Source organism: Danio rerio, chromosome 6 (genome assembly GCF_049306965.1).
Source record: "Danio rerio strain Tuebingen ecotype United States chromosome 6, GRCz12tu, whole genome shotgun sequence".
In the NCBI taxonomy this organism is placed as follows: domain Eukaryota; kingdom Metazoa; phylum Chordata; class Actinopteri; order Cypriniformes; family Danionidae; genus Danio; species Danio rerio.
In genome coordinates this window covers 50,643,405-50,657,747 of record NC_133181.1, presented here as the reverse complement: position 1 = coordinate 50,657,747, position 14,343 = coordinate 50,643,405, and the positions used below count along the sequence as shown (strand labels likewise).

General features: G+C 33.3%; 1 long non-coding RNA gene across 1 annotated transcript in view; it reads left to right on the top strand.

The window, feature by feature from the left end:
• The window catches only part of LOC141386355 (uncharacterized), a 38,285-nt gene that overhangs the window by 11,074 nt on the left and 12,868 nt on the right, over window positions 1–14,343 (top strand). Inside the window, exon 3 of the long non-coding RNA XR_012408205.1 lies at window positions 5,248–5,349. This is a non-coding gene — a long non-coding RNA (uncharacterized lncRNA). The remainder of the gene's footprint in view (window positions 1–5,247; window positions 5,350–14,343) is intronic.

Here is a 14,343-nt window from a genome sequence, read left to right as displayed (position 1 = left end):
GAACCCTCTCTTATGTGTTAAAAGCGACTAGTGCTTATCCGGCGGCGTGCAGGAATTACACTCATTACTAAGCTAAACTGACATGCTATTTCAGACGAATATTTAGATATTTAGAGACTAGGCTGAATAGCGCTATAGTTGTGTTATATAGTTGTGTAGTTAAAGTCTACATTATCGATGCTGTAAAAGGTCCCTTATGAAATTGAAAATAGTCTTATCAATCTTTCACTGGAAGATTTTAGTGGCTGCACAACACTTCTGTGAAGATATAACCCATTTGTAAAAACAACATCCAACGTTACATCAGCTTTGCGTGAAGCTAAAATAGTTTTAAAACAAAACATTACCTGTCTAAGAGAAATCCTTCAGCCATCATCCTTTCTCCAGCGTGCAAAGGGAGCTCCAATTTTGATTGAGGTTTTTAAAAAGTTTTGATTCAGCATGTTTTTGCCAAGAGCACGCGCGAACATACAGCACGTCTATGCACAAACAGCGGTCGGCGGAGCTGTGTACAATCGACTGCGCAGTTGTTCAAATCTGCATTTGCTGACAGACAGTTTGGTCTACTTATCAAAATGATGAGGGTGTCAGCCCGACTCTATTTAATTGGATGAACATTTTTAAATTTTATGGCTTACCGAAAATATAAAAATACATATAAATACATTTAGATCATTTACTTGAATCATAACTATGAGAATGTGAAGAGACTTTTAACCAGCACAACAACAAATGTTCCTGAAGACAATCACCTACTGCACCTTTAATGTTAAATCAGCTATCATTACATTACTTATCAATATGTGGCTCTTTTTGGATTCTCAGAAGCTATAGAAATTAAAAATGTAAAACAGGAAATACATTGGGACCATTGTTTTTGTTTACATCCCTCAAAATAGTCTCTATAGTTTTACAGTCACCTTAAAGTATGCTTCTTTTTTTGTAAGCTTATTCATGGTAGTTAGCTAGTTCCAGTCACCTAATGAGTCAAATGTAACGACTGGAATAAATACATTATCGTTAAATCATTTTTCCTTCCTATTTCCAAGGAAGTCTCTCTCAAAGGCAGCAATACTGTAGACGCCACTTTGAATTGGATTTGTCACTGAGATTGTATATTTACACAGAGATTGTCAGTATTCCTCTCTCATTGTTTCTGGTTTATTTGTCTATAGTTACGCGTCTGACTTGTGACCTTTGCAATCAGGATATTTAGTCTGACATGAGCAGGCCGTTCCTGTTCCCTCAATGGCCATGAATCTTCTTCAAAAGAGCCTGTTTGTTGCTTCGCATGACGATTTGAAAAGGCTTTTTCCTATGTGGGGATTGGAATTCACGTGGATCTTTTTGCTTTTTTCACACTATGAGATGTTTTAGGGTGAATTTACATTGTAGGGAATTGTAGACATTGCCAAAAAATGGACAATAACAAAACTAATCGCCATCCTTTTAGTTATTTTACTGAACTTGTATATGGTAACACTTTAAAATAATAGTCCTTTAGCTAATGTTAGTCAATGGTTACTAACATAAGTAAACGATTAGTAATACATTTATTACAGTTTGTATTAATGTTTGTTAATGTTGTGTAATAGGCACCTATGGTGAAAATCATCTTTGTAAGTTGTTTGGACAGAGCTGTTTGTAGGTATAGTGTGTCCACACTCATATTGGTGTCATACAAAGATGTTAGGCCTCTTTTTTTATTTCCTGATATTAAAATAGGATCCAAACCCCTCCCATTTTGAGGCCGACTGCAACATGACGTATAGGAGTGCGGTTTTCCTGCCCACTGAATTGATTGACAGGTGCGCATTAGCATGTCTTCGTAGTGACGCATATAATCATATCAACAAAACAGGACGTGTGCAAAGCAACCAGGATCAAAAGATCTGTTGAGCTTGCTGTGATCATCTATCATCATCAAATGTGATCAAGAATGAGTTTTACAAGTTTAAAACGTTTTTAAAACAGCGCATGTTTGTAACAAGGACAGTAAAATCCCTATATAAGTCATCACCACAGCGTAGTGTAAGTACAATTCTAAAAAAAGACACTTTAAACCCGGTTTCTGGACTTAAAACAGGGTTATTTTGTGCATTAACACAACGGATGTCCATACAGTAGTGGATATAAACACGTATCTTGTCACATTTGTCATGCAAAAACAGTGCAAAGCTAAATGTGTGTGTGTCTGTGTACACATGAGCAAACTTTATAATGACATCACACACGACTCAATATTGCAGAAAGGCTCAATTTAACTCCACAACAAATCTAACAAATAACCGTTGGGAAAGTTCTTACTATAGTAAGGGAGATCTGCTTCATTCTTATCTGTCACTGTGCTGTTTATCTACGTGAAGGCTACGGGTCTGACACACATGTGGGAACGGTGAGCAGAGAGAACAAGCTCATTCGCATTAAAGGCACAGGCAACAAAAAGAGCTGTAATGTCCTAACAGCTCACATTTCTCAGATTTAAAAAGGTATAATAAATAATCTGATGGGTGTTTTTGAGCTGAAACTTTTCTGGAGACACAAAAGGCTTATCTTAAATCTTGAAAAAGAGTTAAAATAGGTACCTGTTAAGTTAAATAAGGTTAGTTCATGTTAACTAACAGTGCATTAACTAATGTTAACAAACACAACTTTGGATTTTAATCCAAAGTTGATGTTAAATTATGATTAATAAATTCTTTACAAGATTATTCAAACCTAATGTCAGTTAATACTTTAACTAACCATTATTCGAGTGTTTTTTTTTTACTATAGCAAATATTTCTCAGGGTGAGCTTTTATTTGTTTATAGTGCTAATATGCCACACGGAAGGTATATTTCATTTTTTCATTTTTTTTATTTTGTGGTATTTTTTTTCATGATATATTTTTATCATAGTAAAATTCACATTTTTAAAAAATTGTTACACAAATTATTTTGGTGACATTTTGCAGTGTGTACTGTTTCATTTTAAAATCATTTTTAAAAACATGCGCCATAGGTGAACTGGGTCAGCTAAATTGTCTGTAGTGTATGTGTGTGAATGGGAGTGTATGGGTGTTACCCAGTGATGAGTTGCAGCTGGAAGGGCATCATATGCTGAATAAGTTGGCGGTATGTGTTATCCAGCATATGTTTTACACAGTGAATGCCCTTCTAGCTGCAACCCATCACTGAGAAACACCCATACATTCCCAGTTACATACACTTTTTTAACAACATATTTTTAAACAAAAATCAAACCATTTTAGCGACTTGTTTTAATATTTACTTCAGTATGTATTTAGTTAAAGGGACTAAGCCAACAAGAAAATTGATGAATAAATGAATGAATGAATGTATTTAGGTTTTTGCAAAATCATTAAAACGTTTTAACAATGTTTTTTACTTATTTGACCTGCATAATTTTTTTTCACTTGAATATATTTCAGTTTTAAAGAAAGTATATATTTCTAATCTAATAAAAAATGCCATTATATGTATTATTATAGCTATTGTAGTTATTTTAACAAAATATTGTGTTTTTTTTTTTATATGAAAAATTAATTTGGTAAAAAAATTAATTGAGTTAAATGGTGAGTTAACGCAGTACTTGGCACTTCACATTGGTGAGAAAGAGATCTTGCTGTTCCTGTGGAACCAGTCCCTCTGCACCAACGAGTTGGCACCAGTTTACTTTCTGAACAAAAATGCCAGTGTGCTACTTAACAAAGAGTGAGGAGAGTTTGGCCAAAGATGAAATCGTGTCGCTTGAACTTGCCAATAATGAGCTAGTATTAAAAAGTCTTCTGCTAATAAGTGTCAGATATCACAAGCTCTTGCTGTGTTTGACTGAATGTGCTAACTCAATTAAACTGTAAGAGATAAATACATTTATTAAACCATTCACTCTCTAAGCTTCTGGAAGCACCAATAAACACTCATTGAATGCTGTCAAAATGTTCATGGGGTTTTTGGTTTAGTCGCTTGGCCGCTGTTCTGCATGTGCGATGTGGTGGCTTGCTTTTTTTTATGTGTGTGTGTCTGTGTGATTGTAAGGGAAAGCCCGATCCTCCTCCTACTAGTGAATTTACTTGTTAGCCGGTGGTTCTACTTTTTTAGCTGCAGCAGCAGGCGGTTTTTGCCAGCACAGTCTGACAGACAATTTTACAGAAACTGCTGCACATTTCCGCTGTGGCGCTCTGGTGGTTCTTGTTTTCACTTGCGAAAGTGTAACTGTGGCCTTACATGACCTTGATGTAGATCACTGGAAGATGGTTAATGCAAACAATCTGAGCGATTAACCTAAATATCAGGAACAAATTTAACAACAACAAAAAAAGAAGAAAGAAGAAATCATTTTATTTCATTTGCATTTACAGGGTTCCCACGCTTCTTGAAAGTACTTGAATTTCAGACACATGGATTCAAGACCTGGAAAGTACTTAAAAACAAACATATGTCCTTGAAAGTGTTTGAATTAAATTTGAAATTAAATTAGTTTATGGTTTTATTTTAACAATTGTACTCAGTTGTCAAAAAACAAACAAGTGTTACATTTAAATCGTGTACAATAACACTGACAAATAATGCACAAATTGATCAAAATTTCAGGAACCATATTTATATATTACCAATATTTAATACAACAAATTTAAGATCTTTAAACATGATTTTTTTTAAATGGACAAATTTGGAAAAATGAAAAATAACTCATTATGTCTATTAAAGATTAAAGTGTAAGCGAAAAGTTAAGTACAAAGGACCTTCATGGTGCTACATATGCTGGGGTATGAATTTCAAAGGGGCTTGATTTAAAACTAATTGTGTTTTTCAAAAGTCCTTGAATCTGCTGTTTTTGAAAGCATGGGATCTCTGATTTAATTTGCATTTAATTTGATATTTTATTTAAGTTTGTTATTCTTTTTAGCTGCCTATTACATTTTAGAAAAGCTTGAAAACCAATATTCCAACATACTCAGAACTGTTTTTTTGTTGTTGTCTTTTTCATTTCTGTAAACTTTTTACTATTTTAAAATGGGTCACCAAATATCTGGACACAAATTCAAATATATAAATAACTTAGTGACAACAAAAACATATTTTAATAAGAGTAATTTTAAAAACTATTGTTGTAACTTTGTATTTTATTTACAAATTTTCATTCTCCATCTGCTATACAAATATATTTTTCTTTGAAGCTAAATTCAACTACTGTATTCTGCTCTGATAAATGCTTTCATTGTATATTTGTGTCTTTTTTTAAGCCTAAAAAACGTCAGGAAACTGCATTGGGGGAAATAAACCACACCAGAATCAACTCCATGTGTTGAATAGAAGAAATAAACCCATAAAAGTATGACATCAAGGTGAGTAAATGATGACATAATTTTCATGTCCATTTGAATATATTATTTTATGAGCTACTACCTTCAATAGACACGGACAGTTTTGTGGAAAGCTACTTTTGAAAGTAATGCATTACAATATGGAGTTAAAAAGTAACTAGTTGTGTTACTTAGTTATGCTAAGTAATATATTAGGTTACTTTTATGTTACTTATTCTTACCGGGCATGAGGCTTGACCTCTTTCAGAATTTGTTGTTAGATGCAATTAACAACACACAATATAACCTAGGCCTTGTCTTGCTTTAAAAAATGTATCAAAAATAATAATTTAGGTTATAGTCTAACAAATTCCTGACCCCAGTGCTTTACTCTGTATACAGATTAATGACAGTTTAAAGCAATGCGTTTGCTGCTTTTGTACTTCTTGTCTTAGTGAAGTACAATCCCTTTTTCCTTTTCTTTTCCTTTTATCCTTCGATTTGTTTGAAATAATGAGAAAACTCTGCGATCAGAGGCAGGAGTGGAAGTGGCCAGCAGAGCAGAGAAGAAGGAGGGGAGCGAACAACTGTTGTACCTTGGCTTACAAAATGAGACACAAACCGTGAGAAGACGCATGATTTTATAGTTTACATTGTTAAAATGCAAAGAAATAAACAGTAATTTAATGCCCTGCTTCATTTGTTATTCGTAATTTCATATACACACAACTTATGTCGTTATAAAGATAATCGTGTTCATATAAACACTACAAATGAGGACTTTTCCCCCAATCCGCAGGTCTGAATGCTGACTCAGTGCAGCAGGTCTCTTGCCCTGCCTATTTCAACCACTAACCCTGCTGATAATCTGGAGAATTTAGATGAACACAGCAGCACGGCGATGTGTCTAAATGTGTACGAAATCAAGTGACAAAAGTCCGCCATTTTCCAATTCTCGTACTGCTCTCCCGACAAAAATGCTTGCTGCACACAAACAGCTTTGCTGTATCGGCCCTGACAGGATTGCAGGGAAAAACATGCAACAAACCCAACAAACCCCGTGGATCATGGAAAGTTCGCTTGAAAAAAATAAACGCGGCCGTACGTACCTGCCAGGACGTATTCCGACGTCTCCAGAGACGTCCGCAGGACTACGTTTTCAGAATGAGCTTAGGTTGAACAAACCCCGTGGATCATGAAAACAAACACTAAAGACCATTCATGAACGGCTAAATACTGTGTGCTGTGGGTCTGTGGACGCGGTTTCACCCAGTCATCAACATAGGGTCTCACAGCTTGGCACTGGCAGGTCTGTGACTGTCTTGCCTTTGGAAAGCATGTGCAATGATGAATAATTAGCAGACTCTTCTCATAGGATAAGAAATCTCCGCTATGAATAATAATGAAAAAACAACACGTCATTACTTCACTTGCAGTTTTGTGCTATGTCACCAATTTTGATTCCTCCCCAAAAATCATTTTAAACCCGGAAGATGCAATTAGCTGACATATTAGCTTACAAAAGCTCAAAATTATCCAGTTTTCCCCCAAATTAAAGCTAACAGGTGCTAACATTGTCTTAACTGTTGCTCAACACACAAATTTGTTAAAATCACAAAAAAGTACTCAAGGGATTCTTGAACCTTTTAACAACATGTCGGAAAATGGGAAAAGTAGGGTTGCGCTGGTTTGAAAGAAGCAATATGTCGCAGTAAACACCTCTTGCTCCTTATTGCACTGGGTGTATGATGGAGCCCAAAATGTAATTTACATTTATCATGTAATGTAATGTAATTTACATTACATTTTTAAGTAACTCAAATATTATTCAACAATATTTGTATTTTTAATTTTTGTGACTTAATTTGTGAAAGTAATGAGTTACTTTACTTAGAAAAGTAATATTATTACATAACTCGCGTTTCTTGTAATGAGTTACCCCTAACACTGCAGAACTTACAGCAGACTTCACTTGCACATCTTCATTTGTTCAGAAACCAAAGCCATTTTAGTTTACAATATCAAAATGAAAAGTTTAAGAAACAATGATAGTTTATTTATATAGTACAATTAACAACCCAAGTAGACCAATGTGCTTTACAAAAACTAAAAACCACAAACAAGAGTAAGCCATAAAAAATACAAAGAATAAAAGAAAAAAAAAACTTTTACCTGTTTGAAAGCCAGTCAAATCTGAAATAAAACCCAGTTCATTTGTTAAAAGCTTTGTAAAACAGGAGAGTTTTTAACTTAGATTACTATAGAAATACAATATGTGATGCCATCATGGATCGTCACTTTTTCCATTCAGCTGATTTTGAGTGAGACCCATTAAATTTTTCCATCTCCACAAGGCAGGATCAACAGTAATAACAGCTCATAGTTTGCACTTCTGAATTCCTGTTTAAGCAAATAGATGTGAGATGGCAGAGGAGGGACGTGCCGCGCCATGCCGTCAGATGGCAAACGTACATGCGAGCAGACACGCACACATCCAGCGGCTTTGGCTAGCAGGGCGTGTATGTGTCAGCGAGAGCGTATTTACTTCCTCACTGATGTGGATTAGGTTTAGGTAGAGAAAGAAAGAGTGCTGGTGAGCATGTGACCGATTATAAAAGACAAAGAAGAGTCAGACTCAAGCAAAAGAAGAAGTGGATTTAAATGGCAAGAGCTAAAACAACCAGCAATAAAAGAAAAACAATTACATTTAGATGATTTTGAAGAAGACTTATTAGAATAAGACTGCTAACTAGTTAATAAGAACTACTGTAACTATGAACTGTGTTTTATTTTTAGTTATTGTATAATATGTTAAAATCATGAAAAGGTTTAACAAAAAGTTTTATATGTCGATATTAATTCATGTCTATTGAACTAACATGAGCGTGCATTTGATTAAACATTGATATTTACAGTTAAGGGTAAAAAATGCTATAAAAATAATTGTATTGTTAATTTTTTCTTAATTAATGCTTATTTACTTTTTTATATCATTGAATTATTGTGCATGTAATTTTATTAAAGAAAAAGTTAAGTAATCTACATTTTGATCATTATATGTCATTATTGAGCAAGGAAATTTCATTTTAAAATTCTGCTTAAAACTAATGATGATAGTTTATCATTAAATGTTTTATTTTTAGGTAATATATATTGATATTTTTGCTTGTTTCCCAGTGCTGGGTTGCAGCTGGAAGGGCATCCGCTGTGTAAAACATATGCTGGATAAGCTGGCGGTTCATTCTGCTTTGGCGACCCCTGATAAATAAAGGGACTAGGCCGAAGGAAAATGAATGACTCAAATTATCCATTAAACTAACATTTAACAACTAGCATTTTATTAATCATTGATAAGAAGGTTAATAAATGATGTAAAAATAAATGTAATGATAATTTTTAAAAGAATGTTAATTTATGCATTTATTAATGTTATTTATTTCACATGCTAGCTTATAATTAATCTGCATTTTGATCATTATATTGTCATTATTGTACATTGAAATAACATCTTTTAACTTTGGTTTAAAACTAATGATTATTATTAGATTTTTGTATTTATTTTATCATATGATAATATTTGTTAGTTGTGTGTGAAAATCCCAGTGGATCAGCAGTTTCTGAAATACTCAGACCAGCCCGTCTGGCACCAACAACCATGCCACAATCAAAGTCACTTAAATCACCTTACTTCCCCATTCTGATGCTCGGCTTAAACTGCAGCAGAACGTTTTGACCATGTCTACATCTCTAAATGCATGAGTTTCTGCCTTGTGATTGGCTGCTTAGAAATTTGTGTTAATGAGCAGTTGAACAGGTGTACCTAATAAAGTGGCTGGTGAGTGTATGAGTATATATGAAGAAAATAAAAGGGCAGTGCGGTGGTGTAGAAGTTCGCTGGTTCAAGCCCCGGCTCTGGCTGGGTCAGTTGGCATTTCTGTGTGAAGTTTGAATCTTCTCCCCGTGTTTGCATGGGTTTCCTTCGGGTGCTCCAGTATTCCTTTACAAGTCCAAAGACATGGGCTATAGCTGAATTGGGTAAGCTAAATTATCTGTAGTGTATGTGTGTGAATGAGTGTTTACGGGTGTTTCCAGTGATAGGTTGCAGTTGGAAGTGCATCCGCTATGCAAAACATATGCTGGATAAGTTGGCGGTTCATTCCGCTGTGGCGACCCCAAATTAATAAAGGGACTAAACCAAGAAAAAAAATCAATGAATAAAGAAAAAATGAAAAATCAGTGGATAACATTTGTCCAAAACAAATACATATTATTTGTGTGTGTGTGATATTTTGTATTGTAAACACACAGATCAGCCACCTAATCTATAGACTTTCTCTTATACTCTAAGTTAAAATTTGACCCAAAACATTCTTGCGCATTATTCATCAGCAGCCCGCATCTCTGCATGGTCCATCTTCTCTTTCATGCCAGCAGATTTAAGTCTGAAAGGCTGGTCTGTAGTTAGTCAGCAGGACCAGTAGGCCTGTAACAGAAGAAGAGTGATGTGATAGATGGCACACAAACGCTACACATCAGCCTCACGCGCTTGTAAATCTAAACCAGTCTCATCCTGATTGCAAACACAAACACTCACATGCATCCAAACACCAACTTTCCACAGAAGGTCTCACTGTATGACTCAAATAGTAATATATGTCTCTTCCTGTATAACAACAGACTAATCTGCAGTCATAAACCCGACCTATATTTGTCTGATTTTCAAAACATGTCACAAAAGCATTCTGTTTACTAGTGGAATGGTAATAATAATCGTAATGAAAGCTTATAAATGCTCACCATTCGTTCTGCACTTGTCCAAAGTGTCCATTTAGTGTGGATTTTACTCTGTCAAACTGTTGTGATGAAAACGTTCATCCATTAGTGAATTGGACAGGGCTTGTGAAATATGCACAAACCATATAGACTGGACGGGGAATTCAAATTCTCACTGGACTGAATGGGAATTATGGCTATTCTTTATGTTTGTTTAGTCTATGTGTGCTTTAAGAAAAACAGGTTGAACGGAGTCTCTGATGCTCGGTTGGTTTAAAAAGCTCTCTGGCTAAACTCTGACCGACAGCCTGTTTTTATATTGTGCCCAGTTGCGGGAGTGGCAGATGCGTAATTGGCCATAATGAATGCCAGAGGCGATGTGCATGACTAGCTTCAGTGGTCGCATACGATTTCTTCATTAATTTTGCTGATTCGGTTTTATTTAAGTCATTAAAGGCCAAAAAGATTATCCTCCTTTGAATAGTATATGGCACTGATCAAATGACTGGGGGCGGTAAGATATACAGTTGTAGTTAGAGTTATTAGCCCTCCTGAATTATTAGAATAACTGATTTCTTTTATCTTTGCCATCATGACAGTACATAATTTTTACTAGATACTTTTCAAGGTACTAGTATACAGCTTAAAGGGACATTTAAAGGCTTAACTAGGTTAATTAGGTTAAAGTTAAAGTAACTAGGCAAGTCATTGTATAACGTTAGTCAATAATATTGACCTTAAATTAAAAAAAAAAAAAATTAAAAACCGATTTCATTCTAGCCGAAATAAAAAAAAAAATAGAAGAAAAAAATATAATAGGAAATACTGGAAAAAAAATCCTTGCTCTGTTGAACATAATTTGGGAAATATTTTTAAAAAGGTATTAATTTGGTCTTCAACTATTTTCAAACATTTTTTTGTTTGTTTGATTTATTTTGTTATAGTTTTTTATCATTTAAAATATAATAAAAAAATAAAAAATAGTGTTTTTATTATTATTTTACAATTATTGCTCTTGTGAATTTATTAGTGCTGGGCAAAGATTAGTCACGATTAATCACATCAAAATTAAAAGTTTGTTTTAATATACGATACAGTATGTGTGTGTATTATGTAAGGTATTGTTATTATGTATATGGAATACACACATACTGAACAAAAAAATAATACAATATAGTATATTTTTGCATACTTATGTAAATTTATTTACAATTTGTTATATATACATATATTTTGGATCTATATATAAATAAACATTTTCTCAAATACATGCATGCATGTGTGTATTTATCTACACGTAATAAATATTCACACTACACACACATATATATTATGTCAAAACTAACTTTTATTTTGAATTAATTAAGATTAATCTTTGCCAGTACTGTAGAATAAAATATATATAATAAAATATATATTTTTTTAATATCAGTTGTAATTATATATATATATATATATATATATATATATATATATATATATATATATATATTTATTTATTTATATATATATATATATATATATATATATATATATATATATATATACAGCAGTATGTAGAGAGAGTGTTGAAATCAGAATTATTAGCCCCCCTGAATTATTCGCCCCCTGATTATTTTTTTCCCCAATTTCTGTTTAACGAAGAGAAAAATTTTTCAACGCATTTCTAAACATAATATTTTTAATACCTCATCTCTAACAATTGATTTATTTTATATTTGCCGTGTTGACAGTACATAACATTTTACAAGATATTTTTAAGACACTTCTATACAGCTTAAAGTGACTTTTAAAGGCTTAACTAATTAGGTTAACTAGGCAGGTTAGGGAAATTAGGCAAGTAATTGTATAACGATGGTTTGTTTTGCAGAAAATTGAAAAATATATAGCTTAAAGGGGCTAATAACATTGACCTTAAATGTTTTTTAAAAATTAAAAACTGCTTTAAGCTGAAATAAAACAAATAAGACTTTCTCGAGAAGAACAAATATTATCAGACATACTGTGAAAACTGCCTTGCTAAACATTATTTGAGAAATATTTTAAAAAGAAAAATTTTGTCTTCAACTGTATATAACATTTTCTCAAACACATGCATGCGTGTGTGTATTTATCTACACATAATAAACATTCACGCTACACACACATATATCATCTTAAAACAAACTTTTATTGGATGCGATTAATCTTTGCCAGCACTAGATTTTATAGAATAAAATGAAAAAAAGTAAAAAAAAATTAAATATCAGTTTTTAAGAATAGTAAATATATTAATAAGAATATATACATGCTTTATATTACATATTTTAGAATTGTCTTCTTACCAATCTTAACTCATTGTGTGTGTATGACCAAATATATGTTTATAATACATTTATACATATTTATTTAAATATTTAGCTTATTTTATCAGAAGTTTACATGTTTTTCGTATAAGATAAATTAGGGATTTGGAAATTTCCCCTTTTTTTGGTTCATTTGTGTGCAGCACTGTGTTTGTTGGTCTCTATATATCCTCACCTCTCTGCTTTCAGACACTATAAAAACTATTTACAACCTCATCAGCCAGCACAAATATACATCGTAAAAAAGCTACATTTCAAGATGGTGGCATCTACCTATTTAATGTCAGGTGAGATGAATCTTTTTAGTAGCTCAGCCAAGAAAAAGTTACAGCTCTCTACACACTACCCATTTTTATTGACTTATTTAACCACAAATAAATCCAGTACCACCGCGTTTTACCACGAAATCTAAAGCAATCCACAGACACTCTGATGGTGCTCCATGGAGATGAAGTTTCAATCCAGAATGAAATGAATTAAATACAGAATTAAATGTTCAAGTTGGAGCCAAGAAAAATGGCACGTTACCCAAACAAAATGGCTGTTTGTTGCAAAGAACGCCTGGGAAGATCTATTAAGGGCTGCATGTTTACAATAGTCCCCCTTCAATGCCCCTTTTAATTACTGTGAGATTAAATGCTGCCGGTAAACCCCTCTTAATCAATCAGTGTGCCCTCGGGGTCTTAAAAGATTGAAAATCATTGGATTACCAGTCTGAATAATGATCAACAATATATGGCATAATCATACTGAAGAAGCTCTTTGATGACAGACATCAGTTAACATTAGATAACTGTGTAGATAACATTAAGTTCTTAATAGACAAACACACAGGGCAGTTGATATACTGTAGTGACCCGTGATCACCTTCTGCTAGACAACCTGGACTGGCATTAACAATTCAGGCCCTGTTTGCTCCAGACGTGCATCAGCTTTTGTATTTCCTCCAAACGCTTTGTTGCTAGGCTGCTGTTTACACCAACACAAACTTAACATCCTCATTGGTCGGTTACCAAATGTCTGCTGTGACAGCTGTCAGCTGGTTATTAATATGAATTAATGAGGGTATGTTGAAATATTATTACTCGAGAGGAAGAAAAAACTTAATTTTAGTTAAAAAAATAGATTCAAAATTAAAATATTTTAAAGACCTAAAAAGACAAAATGACTAATATTTAAACAGAAACATCAAAAATAAAAGCTAATAGACATTAAAGTGCACCTATAGGACAGAACTGTGCAGGTATAGTGTGTCCACAGTCATATGGGTGATATGAAGACAGTAAGTCTATCTTTTTAAATTTTCTGATGTTAAAATAGGTAGGATTTGGATTTTGGAGTGCGGTTTTCCCGCTCCGAATTGATTGACAACTGCTTATTAACATGTCTCCGTAGTAACGCGTATAATCATATCAACAAGACAAGACAAAACAACAAATGCTTTAGTTTTTTTTGGGGGGAAAAACTTAATGTTCAACTTAACGTTTTATGTTTTATCCACTTAAATTTGTAAAACCTATTAAGTTAACTTTATTCCTTCATGTTGTCCTTACACAAATGCAATGTTTAAACCCAGTGTATTAATAGCAGTGTAAATATGAAGTATACAAATATATGTTTGTATTGTTAGATTTTTTAAAGACAAAAGTGGTAAATTATTGTAAATATTTAATTGTCCTTTAATGGTGAAATTTAACTGTTTTTGACATGAATATTTAGCCATTTTTGCTATGAATAATCATCCAGAAATAATTAACCTTTTAACCTATTGACAGTGCCACATTTTATGAATAGTTTAGAAATGTTAAAATATTTTCTAAAGTTAACACAAAGCAACCAGCCACATATTTTATCAGACATTTAGAGCAGGGATTCTCAACTGGTGGGCCGCGTCCCACTAGTGGGCCTCAGCGGTCCT